Source organism: Monodon monoceros, unplaced genomic scaffold (assembly GCF_005190385.1).
Source record: "Monodon monoceros isolate NGI ecotype Baffin Bay Population unplaced genomic scaffold, NGI_Narwhal_1 Super_Scaffold_15, whole genome shotgun sequence".
NCBI lineage: Eukaryota > Metazoa > Chordata > Mammalia > Artiodactyla > Monodontidae > Monodon > Monodon monoceros.
This window is the reverse complement of record NW_021703771.1, coordinates 37493401-37513401: the sequence shown is the minus strand read 5'-3', so window position 1 is coordinate 37513401 and position 20001 is coordinate 37493401. Positions and strand designations below refer to the sequence as shown.

Sequence of the window (20001 nt, the reverse complement as noted above, 5' to 3'; positions counted from 1 at the left end):
GGGCTTCTCTAATTGCGGCAAGTGGGGGCTACTCTTCATTGCTGTGGGTGCTCATTGTGGTGGCTTCTCTTGTTGCGGAGCAAAGGATCTAGGTACGCAGGCTTCAGTAGTTGCAGCCTGCATGCTCAGTAGTTGTGGCTCATGGGCGTAGTTACTCTGTGGCATGTGGGATCTTCCGGACCAGGGCTCAAACCTGTGTCCCCTGCATTGGCAGGCGGATTCTTAACCACTGCACCACCAGGGAAGCCCTGTTTGGTTTTTTTTGATGCTGAGCTCCATGAGCTGTTTATATATTTTGGAGATTAATCCTTTGTCTGTTATTTCATTTGTAAATATTTTCTTCCATTCTGAGGGTTGTCTTTTTGTCTTGTTTATGGTTTCCTTTGCTGTGCAAAAGCTTTTAAGTTTAATTAAGTCCCATTTGTTTACTTTTGTTTTTATTTCTGTTACTCTTGGAGGTGGGTCAAAAAAGATCTTGCTGTGGTTTATGTCAAAGAGTGTTTTTCCTGTGTTTTCCTCTAAGAGTTTTATAGTGTCTAGTCTTACATTTAAGTCTTTAATCCATTTGGAGTTTATTTTTGTGTATGGTGTTAGGTAGTGTTCTAATTTCATTCTTTTACATGTAACTGTCCAGTTTTCGTAGCTCAGCTTATTGAAGAGGCTGTCTTTTCTCCCTTGTATGTTCTTGTCTCTTTTCTCATAAACTAGATGCTCATATGTGCATAGGTTTATCTCTGGGCATTCTGTCCTGTACCATTGATCTATATTTCTGTTTTTGTGCCAGTACCATACTGTCTTGATTACTGTAGCTTTGTGGTATAGTTTGAAGTTGGGGAGCCTGATTCCTCCAACTCCATTTTTCTTTCTCAAGATTGCTTTGGCTATTCGGGGTCTTTTGTGTTTCCATACGAATTTGTAAAGTTTTTGTTCCAATTCTGTGAAGAATGCCATTGGTAGTTTGATAGGGATTGCATCAAATCTGTAGATTGCTTTGGGTAGTATAGTCATTTTCACAATGTTGATTCTTCCAATCCAAGAACATGGTGTATTTCTCCATCAGTTTATGGCATCTTTGATTTCTTTCATCAGTGTTTTATAGTTTTCTGAGTACAAGTCTTTCACCTCCTTAGGCAGGTTTATTCCTAGGTATTTTATTCTTTTTGTTGCAGTGGTAAATGGGAGTGTTTCCTTAATTTCTGTTTCCGATTTTTCATTGTTGGTGTATATGAATGCCAGAGATTTCTGTGCATTAATTTTGTATCCGGCAACCTTACCGAATTCATTGATTAGTTCTAGTAATTTCTGGTGGCATCTTTAGGATTTTCTATGTATAGTATCATGTCATCTGCAAACAGTAACAGTTTTACTTCTTCTTTTCCAATTTGTATTCCTTTTATTTCTTTTTCTTCTGTGATTGCCGTGGCTAGGGCTTCCAAAACTATGTTGAATAAGAGTGGTGAGAGTGGACATCCTTGTCTTGTTTCTGATCTTAATGGAAATGCTTTCAGTTTCTCACCATTGAGTATGATGCTTGCTGTGGGTTTATCATATATGGCCTTTATTATGTTAAGGTAGGTTCCCTCTATGCACACTTTCTGGAGAGTTTTTATCATAAATGGGTGTTGAATTTTATCAAAAGCTTTTTCTACATCTATTGAGATGATCATATGGTTTTTATTCCTTAATTTGTTAATGTGGTGTATCACATTGATTGATTTGCATATATTGAAGAATCCTTGCACCCCTGGGATAAATCCCACTTGATCATGGTGTATGATCCTTTTAATGTGTTGTTGGATTCTGTTTGCTAGTATTTTGATCAGGATTTTTGCATCTATGTTCATCAGTGATGTTGGTCTATAATTTCCTTTTTTTGTGATATCTTTCTCTGGTTTTGGTATCAGGGTGATGGAGGCTTCATAGAATGAATTTGGGAGTGTTTCTCCCACTGCAATTTTTTGGAAGAGTTTGAGAAGGATAGGTGTTAGCTCTCCTGTAAATGTTCGATAGAATTCGCCTGTGAAGCCATCTGGTTCTGGACTTTTGTTTGTTGGAAGATTTTTAATTATGGTTTCAATTTCATAACTTGTGATAGGTCTGTTTATATTTTCTAATTCTTCCTGGTTCAGTCTTGGGATATTGTAACTTTCCAAGAATTTGTCCATTTCTTTGTGGTTGTCCATTTTATTGGCATGTAGTTGTTTGTAGTAGTTTCTTATAATTCTTTGTGCTTCTGTTGTGTCAGTTGTGATTTTAACTTTTTCATTTCGAATTTTATTGATTTACATCCTCTCCCTTTTTTTCTTGATGAGTCTGGCTAAGCATTTATCAATTTTATCTTCTCAAAGAACCAGCTATTAAGTTTATTTATTTATTTATTTTTGGCTGCGCTGGGTCTTCATTGCTGTGTGTGGGCTTTCATTTTATTTGTGGCTAGTGGGGGCTACTCTTCATTGTGGTGCACAGTCCTCTCATTAAGGTGGCTTCTCTTGTTGTGGAGCACGGGCTCTAGGTGCATGGGCTTCAGTAGTTGTGCCACACAGGCTCAGCAGATGTGGCTCGAGGGCTCTAGAGCCCAGGCTCAGTAGTTGTGGCGCACGGGCTTAGTTGCTGCGCGGCATGTGGGATCTTCCCAGATCAGAGCTTGAACCCGTGTCCCCTGCATTGGCAGGCTGATTCTTAACCATTTCGCCACCAGGGAAGCCCCCAGCTATTAGTTTTATTGATCTTTGCTATTGTTTTCCTTGTTTTTCATCTACTTCTGTTTTGATCCTTATGATTTCTTTCCTTCTCCTGTCTTTGGGTTTTCTTTGTTCTTCTTTCTCTAGTTGTTTTAAGTGTAGGTTTAGATTGTTTATTTGAGATTTTTCTTGTTTCTTGAGATGAGATTGAATTGCTATAAACTTCCCTCTTAGAACTGCTTTTGCTGCATCCCATAGGTTTTGGGTTGTCGTGTTTTCATTGTCATTTGTTCCTATGTATTTTTTTTATTTCTTCTTTGATTTCTTCAGTGATCTCTTGGTTATTTAGTAGTGTACTATTTAGCCTCCAAGTATTTGTTTTTTTTTTACAGGTTTTTTTTTCCTGTAATTGATTTCCAGTCTCATAGCATGGTGGTCAGAAAAGATGCTTGGTACAATTTCAGTGTTCTTAAATTTTCCGAGGCTTGATTTGTGACCCAATATGTGATCTGTCCTGGAGAATGTTCTGTGTGCACTTGAGAAGAAAGTGTATTCTGCCACTTTTGGGTGGAATGTTCTATAAATATCAATTAAATCTATCTGGTTTATTGTGTCATTTAAAGCTTGTGTTTCCTTATTTATTTTCCATTTGAATGATCTGTCCATTGGTGTAAGTGGAGTGTTAAAGTCTCCTACTATTATTTTGTTACTGTCGATTTCTCCTTTTACTTGTTATATCTTCTTCTTGGATTGATCCTTTGATCATTATGTAGTGTCCCTCCTTATCTCTTGTAACAGGCTTTATTTTGAAATCTATTTTATCTGATATGAGTATTGCTACTCCAGCTTTCTTTTGATGTCCATTTGCATGGAATGTCTTTTTCCATCCCTTCACCTTCTGTCTGTATGTGTCCCTAGGTCAGAAGTGGGTTTCTTGTAGACAGCATATATATGGGTCTTGTTTTTGTATCAGTTCAGCCAGTCTGTGTCTTTTGGTTGGGGCATTTAATCCATTTACATTCAAGGTTATTACCAATATGTATGTTCCTATTACCATTTTCTTAATTGTTTTGAGTTTGTTTTTGTGAGTCATTTTTTTTCTCTTGTGTTTCCTGCCTAGAGAAGTTTCTTTAGCATTTGTTGTAAAGTTGGTTTGGTGGTGCTGAATTCTCTTAGCTTTTGCTTGTCTGAAAAACTTTTGACTTCTCCATCGAATCTGAATGAGTTCCTTGCTGGGTAGAGTAATCTTGGTTGTAGGTTTTTTTCTTTCATCACTTTAAGTATATCCTGCCACTCCCTACCGGCCTGCAGAGTTTCCACTGAAAAATCAGCTGATAACCTTATGGGGATTCCTTTGTATGTTATTTTTTGTTTTTCCCTTGCTGCTTTTAATATTTTTTCTTTGGATTTAATTTTTGTTAGTTTGATTAATATGTGTCTTGGTGTGTTTTTTCTAGAGTTTTTCTTGTATGGGACTTTCTCTCCTTCCTGGCCTTGGGTGACTATTTCCTTTCCCATGGTAGGGAAGTTTTTGACTATAATCTCTTCAAGTATTTTCTCAGACCCTTTCTTTTTCTCTTATTCTTCTGGGACCCCTGTAATTCAAATGTTGGTACGTTTTGTGTTGTCCCAGAGGTCTCTGAGATTGTCTTCAATTCTTTCCATACTTTTTTCTTTATTCCGCTCCTCAGCAGTTATTTCCACCATTTTGTCTTCCAGCTCACTTATTCGTTCTTCTGCCTCAGTTATTCTGTTATTGATTCCTTCTAGTGTATTTTTCATTTCAGTTATTGCATTGTTCAACTCTCTTTGATTGTTCTTTAGTTCTCCTAGATCTTTGTTAAACATTTCTTGTATTTTCTCAGTCGGTGCCTCCATTCTATATCTGAGATTCTGGATCATCTTTACTATCATTACTCTGAATTCTTTTTCAGGTAGATTGCCTATTTCCTGTTCATTTCTTTGGTCTTGTAGGCTTTTACCTTGCTCCTTCATCTGTGACATATTTTTTTGCTGTCTCTTTTTTTTTTTTTTTTACAAGTGGGACTGTGTTCCTGTGTTACTGGTTGTTTGGCCTGAGGCATCCAACACTGGAGTTTGTAGGCTGTTGGGTAAAGCTGGGTTTTGGTGCTGAGATGAGGACCTCCTTGAGACCTCACTCCAATGAATATTCCATGAGGTCTGAAATTCTCTGTTAGTCCAGTGGTTCGGACTCCAAGCTCCCACCACAGGAGCTTCGGCCCGACCCCCGGCTCGTGAGCCAGGATCCCACAAGCTGCGTGGGTTGGCCAAAAATAAAAAATAAAAAAGTAAAAAATAAAATTAAACTAGGAAACTAATAGATATGTTAGAAAGAATATAAAAATAAAAATATAGATGAATCAACAACTGGAAGGTACCTCACTACCACAATAGTAAAAAAGAGGAGGAGGAAAAAAAAGGCCTTGGCTGTGAGGGCAGGGCCTAAGCAAGGGCGAGTTTGGGGTTATGGTCAGGGCCTATGTTTAGGACCCACATGGCTGGAAAAGGCCCTGAGGGCTGTAGGGGGTGGAGCTTAGGCTCAAGGAATAGAATGGGCCCAGGCATGCCCCACACCCCTAGTCTCAGAGGGTGGAGGACCTCACCTGGGAGCCCAGCAGGCTTCCTGGGCTCGAGTGGGCAGGGCAAACGCCCTCCTCTCCTCTCCTGCTCCTCCCAGAGGGCCCCTCCTGCCTGCCTCTCCTGATCTCCCGGACTCCCTCTTATGCCCCCAGGACCCACGCATCCTGGAGGGGGTTTTAGAGGGGGGTTACCAGCCTGGGAGCTCAGCAGGCTCCCCAGCCCGAGTGGGCCAGGAGATCACCCACCACTTCTCTTCCGCTTTTCCTGGAGGCTCCCTCCCTCCTGCCTCTCCTGATCTCCCCAGCCTCAGGGGCACCGATCCTGTCTGGCCTCCACTTCTCCTCCTCTCTCAGTCCCCCCACGTCCTACCGGTTCACTTGGGGGTTGTTTCCTCCCATCTCCTTGAGCATTAGGGTCTGCCACCAGCAGCTGACAGACGCCCTAGTTGTGGGGAGGTGCTAACTTGGCATCTTCCCACACCGCCATCTTGACTCTGCACCCCCAAGTCTTAGCTTATTAACCCATTCCCCTAAAATCTAAAAATATGAAAACATTTTTCTATTATCTGAAAGATTATTTCAGAAATGTATATCAATAAATGACTATTGCAATTTGGTAAGAAATTACTGCATCTCACTATAGTTAACTAAAGAACATTTTGGAAGAATGCAAACATAGAGAATAATAGCTTTTTTGGAAAGAATAAGAATATTAGACCCTTTAGATACACTTAAATAATTGTGAATTTTAACTATTGTTTTTTATCTAGGCAAAAGCTTGCATAGCATTTATATCACATTTTGAGACCAGACTGAATGGGGACCAGGTATACAGTGATGATTGTTAGTGCTTATATATTGTGAAATACTTTTCAGCTCTTGAATAATATGCAGCAGTTAGAACCATTCACCAGGCATTGATTTAAATACACAATATTTGAAGGTGAGGAACACATCCAAACAGTCAAACATTTTGATAGGCCTAAATAACCTATTGATAAGTTTCTAGATTTTACCTGTTCATGAACAAAATAAATATTCCTGAAATATATTGGCCACAGTCTTCACCTGATCTCTAAATTTAGTATTTATCTGGCTGCTTTTGGAGTAGTAGTCCTTCAGTCAACTATTTCCATAGAGAAATGTACATTCTGCCCAATTTCAAGGAAAGGATCGGAGGTATTCAGTAAAGAATGATGAAAAATGTGATCTCCTCCTTCCCTAAAAGTTATAATTTTGTGGAGTATTTTAGAGGATCGACTGTCACAGGCCACCAGAAGGGCACAGAGCCATATGCCACAAGCTGGGCCTATGCAGATCAGCGTAAGATTCCTTGGCTGTGGTGTAGACCCTGGTTACTCCTGCAGTCTGTGCGGGTTTTTGTTGTTTTTTAGTTGTGGTTTTTAATCTGGACTGCACTTTCACTGCAGTGCCAACTTTTCTCAGCCTCTGCGTGAATGGGGGCTTTTGAAGTCTTCCCATGGCTCTGTGTTTAATGGACCACAAATCCTCTGGCTGTGTTCTACTTGGGAGTCTTGTTGAACTTGCCTATAAGGAGAAGGCAGCACCCAACTTCTTGTCCAGCTGTCAGTGCACCAGGCAAGTAATCAAGAAAAGTTTCAAGGAGGTGCTTAGGATAAATGAATTAAAAATTTTTTTTCACTCCCTTTACCTGTAAAGTACTTTCTGAGCTCTAATTCTAAGCTCCTTTTTACTCTTTGTATGTTATTGCTGCGATCATTATTTCTCTAGGTTGGCTTTGGAGGCAGACTTCTGAATCGAGCCCCAGGTCTCTCACTTATTGGCTATATAGTTTTGGGCAGGTTACCTTATTAATTCATTCAACAAGTATTTATTGACTGTCTATGTGTGCCAGGCACTGTTCTAAGCACTGGAGATACAACTGTGGACAAGTAAATGTGCTGTAACATGCTTATGTTCTAGTCAAGGAAGACAAGTAATAACCAAAATAAGTGAAGACAAATATGTAGTTTATCAGTGTTAATCGTTGATGTGGAGAAGATAAACTTGCCCTGTGAGCCTCAGCATCTTCATCCATAAAATGAGGAAAACTACCACCTCCCAGGATAGTTGTCAGGTTAGATGAGCTGGCACCGTAAAGGCTTGAGGATATACCAGGGTGGATGAGACAGTCTGCCTCTAGGTAGCTTGCTGGCAGTCTGGTAAATAAGGGATTTCTTCCCAGACCCTTTTGACCTGCTAGAGTAGAGCAAGTGTTACGTTCTCTGAGGATTAAATGGGCTAGAGTAACATATATGTAATTTATTCCAAGTGTCTCTCTCTTCATTCAGTAGGTGCCATCTATTAATTAATACCATGTAAATGAAACTTTAAAAAATCATGTTTTCCTGTTGACACACATAATTTGAGACATGCCACTATCATGGTAATCATTTTCCTTTACCTCTGTTGGTAGCTATTTTAAATATCTATATGGTCTTATTGTTATTTGGGTGGCAATTTTTGTGATTTTGAGAGCTAACAGATTTTAACTTAGGCAGCCAAACATGGGATCTTTTCTGTGGTGGACGTTATTTCTGTGGAAGATGAAAGCAAGCAGTCTATGTCCTGCAGCCATCACTTCTAATTCTCCCATGTTTTGGTCTGCTGTACCTTGATTTCAGTGTTGATTTTGGAAAAATAAATGAGATTTTCCTAAAAATTTTGCACTTGATTTCTGAACCATCATGTTGCAATAATATTTTTAGGTTTTGATTTTTTTTCCATTCATTTTTAAAAAACTCATTTCTCCAACTAAAACCCATGATGTGTTGCTATTCCCCCACTCCCAGCTCAATTTGCCTTTGGGGTATTACCTGTTTCTCTATAAAGTGTTTTATAATTTTTTTTCTAACTTGCTTATTTTTACTGGCTTCTCCCATCTCCTGTTGTATCTTCTACATTTGGCTTTAGCGTCTTAATAATATCTTGTGTAAAGCCAATTGAATGACCTATCTTTTTATCTTTTCCAACTTGTCCTAATGCAAATATTCTAAATTTGGCACAGTTGAACCATCTTCATTAGCTAGTAGGACTGACCCACCAAGTACTAAATAAATATTTAGTACTTACATTGAGATATTCTTTTTGATAAAAATGTGCTTATACCCGAGTAAAACCAAAAAAAAATAATAATAATAGAAGATTAATCTGAGAGCAGTTCTCTTGCATTTGAATGGCAGAGTCTTTTGAAATCAGGGCTGCAAGTTGAGAAAAGCACTGAGCACTAAGGGAACACTTATTCACATTTGGTTGATTTATTCCCTACACAGACGGACTGTGGTAGTGGGAGGTGTGATTCACAGCACATCAGCTCTTAGCCAGTGTCACTGCTTGAGTGGTGGTATGAGTCTCGTGTGTCTGTATAGTGTAATGATGCCTGTATTCCAGCACTCGGTTTCTCTACCCCTTTGCTTCGAAACTAAATTGATCTTTTTCTAATGTGAACAAAGGGGTCTATATGTAAAACTTATTGTAAGGGATTGTTTTAACAGAGTTTTCAGTGTGACCAGAATATTTTTTAATGGCCTGTTTTACTACATTAGTATTTTAAAATAAATCTTCAGTTATCACTTGAGTGGGGACATCTTCGTTGTTTTTTTTTCCCCCTGGTGATAGTTTAATTCTAAGGTGGCCAGCCACTTGAGTGGGGAAATCTTCGTTGTTTTTTTTTTTTCCCCCTGGTGATAGTTTAATTCTAAGGTGGCCAGCTTACATCTTGCTGCAAACTTGATTGATGATAACATCATTTTATACTTGTTTTTTATTTCAGTCATATTTCATTAAACTACTGATGTTCATACATTAACTATTTCTAAAAAGCTCCTGGCTTGATTTCCCCTCTGCTCAACAACCCCTGTGCCCTACACCTGTTCTACTTTCTCTTCTTTCTTCCTTTCTTTCCAGTGCCTGTCTTCTGCCACATGCCCATCAAACCTAATTGCATCTTTGGGAGAGCTTTGGTGAGGCAGTTGCTTAGCCCTACTGTCCCTTGGGGATTTAATGCGGGTGGAATGTGCAGGTGGCCCTCGAGCCATGTCAGTGGCTGCTACAGCTCCCAGATTCTAAAGGCTGGTCACCTCAGGCCCTAAAGTTGTTTCAAGTCTAGGGCATTTTAGTCTCAGGATAGATATGGCAGGAATAATACAATCTGGGTCATTTTGTCAATGGAAATTAACCTCCAGCTCTTCTGCTAATTTTATGTAAAAATCTGTGACATGCAGACTGTTTTTAGTCTCCCTCAAATTATAGTGCTTTAAGACAATTTTCATGAGTGTTAATGTTTTTCTTTTGCAACTGAGTAATATTACTGTCACAGAATTCCTCATCATATATATACTTGATACCATTTAAACTTTGGCCTTGTATCTAAACCTTAGAGAAATTAAAGGTGAAATATGAGAACCCAAAAGGCACCCAGCATAGGACTTTGGGGTTCATTAAAGGTGAGTTAAATTTTTTCTTCAAATGAGAAATACAGCTATAATGCAGTATGCCATATGCCTTCTTAAAATTCTGTTATTTTAAAAATACAGTTATTTTTTTCTCCAGACTTACAAAGCGATCTGTGCTCTTATGCAATTCAGAAGGTAAATCACCCTTAATCTAAAAATCCATTGATTAACACTTGTTACAATTTAGGGGTATTTCCTTCCTATCTGTTTCTTTTTACTTTTTAAACAAAATATTTTAAACACACACAAAAAATACGTGGACACTTTGTGTATTGGCTCCTGTATAATGACACTCATTTAAAATGTTACTGTTTTAGAAAACAAACTTATGGTTACCAAATGGGAAAGGGGTTGGGGGAAAGGACAAATTAGGAGTTTGGGATTAGCAGATATAAACTACTATATGTAAAATAGATAAACAACAGGTCCTACTGTATAGCACAGAGAACTATATTTAATATCCTATAATAAACCATAATGGAAAAGAATATGAAAAAGAACATATGTGTGTGTGTGTATATATTATATATATATCACTTTGCTGTATACCAGAAACTAACACAACATTGTAAATCAACTATACTTCACTCAAAAAAAATAAAATGTTAATGTTTTGTCATATTTATTCCTAGTTTTTTCTTGGCCTTGTTCATGTGTATATATGTGTGCATATATTGAAACATAATTGGAATCGTGTTATATATACATAGTTTTATACGTCTGTCTTTTCTTTAACATTTTAAGTATTTTCCCATATCATTAAAATTTGTTTAATGCTTTGTTGCAACACTAAATTTGTTCTAGTGTATGCACAGATTTTCTGTTTTTAAATAGTGATAATTCTATTCCTATTTAATTAATTTTACATTTACTTCTAGTTCTTTTAATATATCACATACTAGGCATGACTTAAAACACTGTTTTTCAAAAAACTGCAAGTTGCAACTCGTTAGTGGGTCACAAGATCAATTTAGCCAGTTACAGTCAACATTAAAAAAAAAGAATAGAGGCCTTCCCTGGTGGTTCAGTGGTTGAGAGTCCGCCTGCCAATGCAGGGGACGTGGGTTCGAGCCCTGGCCCGGGAGGATCCCACATGCTGCAGAGCAACTAAGTCCGTGCGCCACAATTTCTGAGCCTGCGCTCTAGAGCCCGCAAGCCACAACTGCTGAGCCCACATGCCGCGGCTACTGAAGCCCGCGTGCCTAGAGCCCGTGCTCTGCAACAAGAGAAGCCACAACAATGAGAGGTCCGCGCACCTCAACAAAGAGTGGCCCCCGCTCACTGCAACTAGAGAAAGACCACTCGCAGCAACGAAGACCCAACGCAGCCAAAAATAAATAAATTAAAAAAAAAAAAAAGAATAGAGAAGATCAGGGTATTCCTGTGATTCTTTGGCAAAAATTGTGCATCTTCTAGTCAGTTCTTTTGTTTCAGTTATCTGTATGTAAATTTAAAAAATGTTTTGACTAGGGGTCGCAGTCACAAGCATTATTAGGAAGGAGTCTTATCAACCAGCCCACCTCATGTATGTTAGATTTGACATCCATCTTTTATGCTTACATTTTCTGGATTGATTTATTAGAACTAGATATGTTAAAGTGGGGTAATCAAATTGTGAAACAAACTCTATACCTCTAGATTTTAGCACTGGAGGGAGTTCTCCTTGTGGGGGTCTGGGAAGTGCTGATTTTTCCCATTCAGTTTTAGTCTGGGGAGCTTTGAGCTAACTTGAGGGTGATGATCCCTTGTAGGTGATAAATTGTTTCCTTAATATTTGATTATCAATTTACCAAAATATTGTGATTTGAATCACTGGCATACATTAGAATTCTGAACACTTTTTTTTTTTTTGATAGTCCATTGTGGGGATGTACCACAGTTTATTTAAACAATTCTCTACTGATGAAGAATTCTGAACTCTTGAGCATAAATATCAAAAGTTTTCTCTCATGCTCCAATTCTGCCATCCTACCTCAGCTCTCCATCTGGAACTACCCCTACCTTCTGTTAAAGTGAGGGTAGCCTCCTCTCACGGGTACTGATGCAGTAGTAAATTCAGTCAGTTCTCCTAAATGAAGACACAAAACACAGAAACACTCCAGTATATTGAGTTCTCTCTATTTAAAACTTAAGATAGGTACTTTGATATGACATGATTCTTACATACAGTAACTTTTCAACATTGCATTAAAATAAATCTCAGCATGTTTTCTTGGAATGTATCGGGGCTTTTCTCCTGTGTGGCTGTCCCTTTTTTTTTTTTTTGCGGTACGTGAGGGCCTCTCACTGCTGTGGCTTCTCCCGTTGTGGAGCACAGGCTCCGGACGCACAGGCTCAGCGGCCATGGCTCACGGGCCCAGTCGCTCTGCGGCATGTGGGATCTTCCCGGACCGGGGCACGAACCCGCGTTCCCTGCATCGGCAGGCGGACTCCCAACCACTGCGCCACCAGGGAAGCCCTGGCTGTCACTTTTAAAGAATCCACTATGATTTAGGAAGGAGGGACTCAAGACTTCAGAGCTGGATGGTTGAATGTAGCAAATGGATGATAGGAGAGATGAGGAAAGTTTGGAATAGCAATAGGTCTATTTGGGAAAGATGTTTACAATAGTGTCTGCTTCTCTACTTCTTGGAAGTTATTTATTCTCTCATCTTGCATTTTTTGAGACCTATTCTGTGTCAGTTACTCTGCTTGGTTCAGGGCATCCAAAGATAACTAAGCCTGAGAGCCCTCAAGGTTCTCATAACTTCGTGAGGAGTACCTGAGAACAAATAATTAAATAGCAAGGCTGCAAAGGCTCCTGGACCTTGGAGTCCAAATTATGTCTAAATCTTGGCACTTATATTACTAGTTGACTGGTGTAACTGGTAATTATTTAAGTTCTCTAAGCCTGCTTGCTAATTCTCCTCATTTGTAAAGAGATATTACCAGTTCCTTTACGTGGTTTTTGTGAAAATAAGAGTGTATGCATGTAAAACAGCACATGCCTGGCATTATAGTATGTTGTAAGCATTGTTGTCTGTGTCATTGTTGTCATTTTTATTATTCAGTGTATTAAGTGCCAAACTAGAACTTTATAATAAATACTCTAAAAGCTCATGGAAGAGGCAAATACCTGGCCCCAGTTCCTATACACCGCACACAGTTCTCTGCCTCTGTTGTGCATATATGTTCACTCTTCTTTCTGGGTGTCTGTGGAGACCCCTTTTATTTGTTTGTGGACGTACTGTGTTCTTTCACATGGGTCACTCATCCTTCCTCAGTTCCCTACATATAGGAGTTGTCTAAGATTCCCTTTCTCTCTTCCCATACCTTCCTTTTCCCTCTTCCCATACCTTCCTTTTCCCTCTCCCTTTCCCCTTCTTTTCTCCTTTTTCTCCCCCCAAAATCTCATCCATCAATTCCTACTGCTTCAGCCATCATCCTCTATGAAGATGCTTCCCAAATCTATACCTGCAGCATTTCCAGGTGCCTGCTGGGCATCTCCATCTGGAAGTCCTTCTTGCATTCAAAGTTAACATGTCCAAAACTGAACTCATTAATTCCCCATTAACACTTCCTTTTCTTTCCAGTCCTTGCTAATGCTAGCATCATCACCTCCGGCAAACAGGTTTGAATCTTAAATTCAGCCCTTATCTTTCCTTTGCTTCCTGATCCCCTCCTGATGTCTCCCTCATGTAGTCAGTTGGCCAGACTAGCCTGATCCACCTCCATGCTGCTGCCATCATTCAGCTTTTCTTTCCCATCCCTGCTGCCACTACCCTAATTTAGGCCCTCATTATCTCTCACCTGGAATATTGGAAGAAACTACTCCTAACTAATCTTCCCTCTCCTTTCCCCTGCACCCAGCACACTATTGCCAGAGTAACAATATTAGGCCCAGAGTAACACTTTTAGTCTTTAGCTTTAATCACATTGCTGACAAATCATCCATGCCTTCAGATTGCGTGCAGAATGAAGCCCTGACTCTAAACCTTTCAAGGCCCTTCACTCTTCAGGCTGTCTTCTGGGCTTGTTCACCTTCACATATTGCCCAAATGGGCAGCCCCACAGCTCCTGAGCCTGCTCGCCATACTTCTGCCTGCTTATTACTCTAACCTGTTCCTTTCTCCTAAAATACCACTCTTTCCATTCCAGTAACTCCATCGCACTTCTTCCTCCATTCTCTGCTCAGGGAAATTTGACCATCTTTAAGGCGCAGTCTGAATTCTGTCTCTACTGTGAGGCACACCTCTAACAAGAAGTGGTTTTCTTTCTTCCTTTGTTGCTTTTTGTTACTCTACTATCTTTGTTATCTGTTCATTAATATTACACAGTTTAACCATTTTTGGAACACATTATTATAGCTCTTTTATTAGACCTCTTATTTCTTTGTATACCTCTTAGTATATAAGTGTTGAAGAAATAGAATTTGAGAGAATATGGAAAGATGCCATAACTGTCATTTGAGGATTTGAAATATTTATAGGATAGGGTTAAGGAAGAGAAACTAGTTAATAGTTGTGGAAAGATAGGATGATGCAGTAGGAACTGCAGTTAGCCATAGAAGCCATAATGTGAGAAGGCTATAGAGCTGGGTTGCACAAAGTTCACCTGTTCAATCCTTATTTCCATGAAATTGTAAAGCTATTAGAATATTCATGTTTACTGTTGATCTGTTGTAGCTCTGGAGCAGAATTTTGAAGGCCAAGTTTGTCCCCCCAAAATTCAACTTACAGACTTTTCAGAATATTATTTTAAATTAGTGATATATCTATAATAGCTAATTTCCCAGGACTACATAGTATCTGACATATATTTAACTTGAGTTGAAATGTTACTTTAGATTTGCTACACCTCTTGTTTGTCCACCAAGCTACCCCCATATTTCTCATTGACTACCACAAAAGCCTTCTAACTGGTCTCCCTATATCCACTTTGTCCCCCCCCACCCCAAACACACACCTAAGTCATTTTTCCACACTGATGATAGAAGTTTTTCTTTTTTCTTTCTTTTTTTATATTTTTAAAAAAATATCTGATTACATGACCAGATGCTTAAGTTACTGTGGTGGCTTCACATTGCTCTTTGGATAAAGAGCTAACATCCAGTCATGGCATGTTTGACCTGTGTGGTCTGGTCTCTGTCTGCCTCTAGCCTCACTCTGTACAGTGTACTCAACCTTGCATGTGCTCATTCTTGTGCTGTGGAGACACTCCCCTTACCTACTCTCTTCCCACACCCCTCTTTTACCTCTTCCTTTGGGTGTCAACTTGGTCATCATTTCCTAAGGAAGCCTCTGACTTTCCCTGCTAGGCTAGTTCCCAGTTGTAAGCTCTCACAGCATCATCTTTCTTTTTCCTTTGTGGCATTTATTACTATTGTAATTTTATATTTATTTGTCATTCTTTCATTATTACCAGTCTCTTCCACTAGGTTGTAAGCTTCACAAGCTCCGTGCCTGGCTTTGCTCACCATGACATCTATGCCAAGCACTGTGCCTGATGTATGGAAGGTTTTCGGTCTGCATTAGTTGAATGAATGATAAAGGTTTTTTGGTTTTTTTTTTTTTAATCTATATTAGTGAAAGGAAAACAATTCTGTAGAATTTTAGTGATAAAGATTACAAGCTACTAAATATTGCTTTCGTTTATGACACTTAGATGATGTTAACGAATTCTCCCAATTTTTATACTTATTATACATATTGTAGAGTATTAGATAATTAAATGTAGTAGTGAGATAATAAAGAATCACAGAGTAAGAGAAAAACCCAGATGTTGAATAGTCCAGGCTTCCCTCTAATGTGTTGTATCAGAGGTTGTGCAGCTTCTTAAACATCTTTATTCTCAAGGGACTCAGCGTCAACAGAGACTCCTCTGTTTTTTAATTTCTTCATGTCGAGCCAAAATTCACCAGCTATATTTTCTGTCTATTAGTTTCAGTCTCTAAAGTAATACTTACCAGGTCTATCGCCTCTCCTTATGGTACCCTTTCAGATGAGCAGACAGTCATCATGTACTCTTCTAGCTTTAATTCTCCCAACCCTGCCCTTCACACACTGTATTCCTGCCCTATTGATTCTGGAGACAGCTGTGTCCTCCTCTTTCTCCTCCAAACTTTCACACATATTGTCTCCTCTCTAGAACACTCTTTTTTCACTTCCCCTCCTTGCTTCAGCTCCCCTGACTACTTCGTCTCATCCTTTAGGTCTCAGGGGGGTCCCTTTCACCACTCCTTCACCCCTGCTTATGTTAGTTGCCCTTTCTCTGTGCCTGTGTTAGTTGCCCTTGTTCATCTCCTGAAGTAGCTCATGCCATATTTTATTATTATTTTAAATCCAGACTGTGTTATCCACAAGAAGGGAGACCACAGCTCACCATTGCTCACCATCATGTCCTCCACTCTCTGTTTAGCTCTGTACCTGACATGTAGTAAGCATTTACTACATTTTTGACTGCGTAAATTTGAGAACACCAACTTTACTGTTCTCCAAGCTAGCATTCTTTTTTTTTTTTTTTTGGTCAGCCAAGCATGTGGCAGTATATGATTTCACCATCTTCTGGATATGCTCCAGCTTGTCAGTATTTCTCCTTAATAGAGGCACTCAGAATAAATCATAGTGTTCCAAGTGAAGTATGACCTGGACCATATGAAACATTAACTCTGCAAGTTTAGAATCCTAGGGACTTTTTATGCTCAGGAGCAAAATTTCTTATTTTTGTTGTGAGCTAGTTTTTGAGCTGTGAACATTATCGAATTATCTTAGTACTTTTTTTTTTAAGGGTGTTAATGAAGTGAATTTAAAGACGTGGTGTTTTGGAAACATTTAATTTACTCAACCAGTTAATCTGTTCTCTGGGTTGTTACCTACTGCCTTGTGTGAAAATTGATGGTTAGAAGGTGTGCTTTTCTGACTGCTCTCTTGATTTCTGGTAACTGGTCTACCATAGTTTCTTTTCCTGACCTTTTCAGTAATGCATTCTGAAAGTGGCCAGTGTTTCAGTGATACATGATGTTTGTGGGTCATGGTCAGAAGAATTCCTTAACTTTTGTTATGTTGGGGGGTAGAAAAGGAAACAGTATTTATAGGAAATTATATATGCTGGTAGTGGGTAAGACTTTGAGAGACAGAAGGAGAAACAGTAAAAGAAAAAGAAAATATAAGAGTTGAGAAAAAATAGATGGCAAAAAAGTAATGAGGGACTTCCCTGCTGGCGCAGTGGTTAAGAATCCGCCTGCCAATGCAGGGGACACGGGTTCGAGCCCTGGTCCAGGAAGATCCCACATGCCGCGGAGCAGCTAAGCCCATGCATCACAACTACTGAGCCTGCGTGCCTAGAACTCGTGCTCTGCAACAAGAGAAGCCACTGCAGTGAGAAGCCCACGCACCACAACAAAGAGTAGCCCCTGCTCGCCACAACTAGAGAGAAATCCCACGCACAGCAATGATGACCCAACACAGCCTAAATAAATTAATTAATTATTTTTTTAAAAAAGTAATAAGGAGAGAAATGTAGTTTTCTGATCACCTTGTCACCTTCCATGTGCTTCCACAGTGGTTTATGCTTCACTCATGTTGTCTGTTCCATACAATGACTACAGAAAGTAGATGTTGTTAATCTCATTTTACGGAAGAGGTGATAGTCTGAGTTATACAGCTAATAAATGGCAGAAGGATTTTTCAAACCTGGTTCTAAAGCAGTCACTATTCTAGTGACTTAGCAAATAGTTGGTACATGAAGTGAAGCAGATGGAGAGTCACTATAGCATAATGGGTAAGCATGTATATAGACTCTAGGGCCAGGTGGCCTGGGTTCAAATCCTGGTTCTATCAAGGCTCTAACGCCTACTGTCTCTGGTACCTTGAACAAGTTGCTTGATCTCTCTGTGTGCCTCATTCTCCTCATCTGTAAAATCAAAGTAATTTTGGTACCTTCCTCATAGAGTTGTTGTGAATTAATTTAATTAATATATAGTAAAATACTTAGAATAGTTCCTGGCATATATTAAGTCCTATGTAAGGATTTGTTGCTGCTGCTGCTGCTCTTGTATTTTGATGATGGTGATGATGATGATGTATGTGTCCTCTGTGAAGGGTCCCCTCTCTGAGAAATTTGAGCAAGGTGTTGTCAGAACTGTTGCCAGGCCTATTTCTTCAACGTGACTTGGCCAGCTGTCAGAGTTCTTACCCTCATATCCTTCATTCCTAACCAGGCTCAACCCCCCAAACACACAGCCACACACACATCCTCACCTTCCTCTTTTCCCTTTCTAGAATTAGGAGCCAATTCAGAGCTTCTCTTTAATATTATTATTATTTACCTCAGGTAATACATAAATAAGGGTCTAGTAGCATAAGTTAAAATCTGTAATTCAAAGCAAAAAATTTGGAGAGGGCTCCCATTTTACATTTTCTTCTTCCAAAATAGGGTGCTTTGCAACCTCCCAACAGTTCAGGTCTGTAGGATTTAAGTAGATTGTTACATAATGATACAGAGCTTTGGACATTTCTGGTGATTATTTGTTTCTACTATAATATAGCTTAATTACCTTAAATTAACAGATATTAGAACTTCTTTGTAAAAATCATTAACCCCGCTAACTTGCTGAAGGTCACTTACTAGATTAAGGAGAAAATATAAGTAGAGAAAGAGCTATAACTGTTATCTTGCAGAGAGCCTGAAGATCTGTTTTATTTTGAAACTATTGAAAGAGCAAGAAGGGATCCCTTTTAAAAATTTATTTGGAGGCATGAAGGGTGAAAATTTTCTTAAGTAATTGACTGACTCGTTAATTTTGGCTATGTTAACTTACTTAATTTAAATTAATTCATTGTTCAGAATTCACCCAAGGAAGTCTTAATAATTCAGTGAAGTATTAAAATACAAAATTTTACTGTTTTTAGAAACAGAGTCACAGATTTGGAAAGCAAATTTATGGTTACCAAGGGGGAAAGATGGGGGAGGGTTAAATTGGGAGATTGGGGTCGACATATACACGCTACTGTATATAAAATACATAACTAATAAGAACCTACTGGGCTTCCCTGGTGGCGCATTGGTTCAGAGTCCGCCTGCCGATGCAGGGGACACGGGTTCGTGCCCCGGTCCGGGAAGATCCCACATGCCGCAGAGCGGCTGGGCCCGTGAGCCATGGCCGCTGAACCTGCACGTCCGGAGCCTGTGCTCCGCAACGGGAGAGGCCACAATAGTGAGAGGCCCGCATACTGCAAAAAAAAAAAAAGAACCTACTGTATAGCACAGGGAAGTCTACTCAATACTCTGTAATGACCTATATGGGAATAGAACCTAAAAAATGTGGATATATGTATACGTATAACTGATTCACTTTGCTGTACTGCAGAAACAAACACAGCCTTGTAAATCAACTATACTCCAATACAAATTAATAAAAATCTTTTTTACTGTTTTCACCACATTCAAGAATTATATTTATGTTATTTATGTATACTTTAGTATAACCTATTTGATTAATGCTCATGAACATTGTTCTAAATATTAATTTATTATAATATGTTACCCATAGTTTTCTATCTTTTTTCTTTTTTTAATGATATCATTTAGTTCTTGTATGACAACCATTTGCGATACTTAAACAAACATATAATCTTAGAAAGTATTCCTGACCTTAGTTGTAGTAGAAATTATAAAAATTCAATCCTCATAGCAAAAAAATATTACATTCTGTGTTAAAGACTAACATTGTCTAGAATGATTATTCTTTGCATAAAAAATAAGAAATGGCAAGATATTTGCCCATGGCATTCATTTCCATTTTACTTCTCAAATAAATTTTCTACCTGTGAAGACAGAAACCATTTTTTACCACTTGCCCTTACCAGCATCATCGCCACATAATACCACTTCATCCAAGCCATACAATTTGTATTTCACCTGCTGTCAACTACCACAGAACAGTTTAAAACTATGGGTTCCTCTCATTATCAGAGCAAATGGTTAAGATTGCGTGGTAGGGTATAGACAGTGGGAAAACCCAGAAAGAGGAGGAAGCCAAATCATTAGGCCTCACAATTTTGAGATTGTCACTTTCAAAACCAGCCATGGGTTTCTCTAGTTGTTTCCTGAACTTGTTGCTTCCTCCTGTTAACTCTTTCTTCCACCAATCCTATTTCTTTTCAACAAGTCACATTGTCTGGTTTTGGAAGCATGGGTATATTTGCAGCAGTTCTCTAATTTGATCTGACTGATTTTGTGAGGGTGTGTTAATCCTCTTCTTTCTTT

General features: G+C 39.0%; 1 protein-coding gene across 3 annotated transcripts in view; it reads left to right on the top strand.

The window, feature by feature from the left end:
• Positions 1–20001, top strand: part of PDSS2 (decaprenyl diphosphate synthase subunit 2) — a 261592-nt gene that overhangs the window by 79273 nt on the left and 162318 nt on the right. The gene's annotated exons all lie outside the window — the stretch shown is intronic.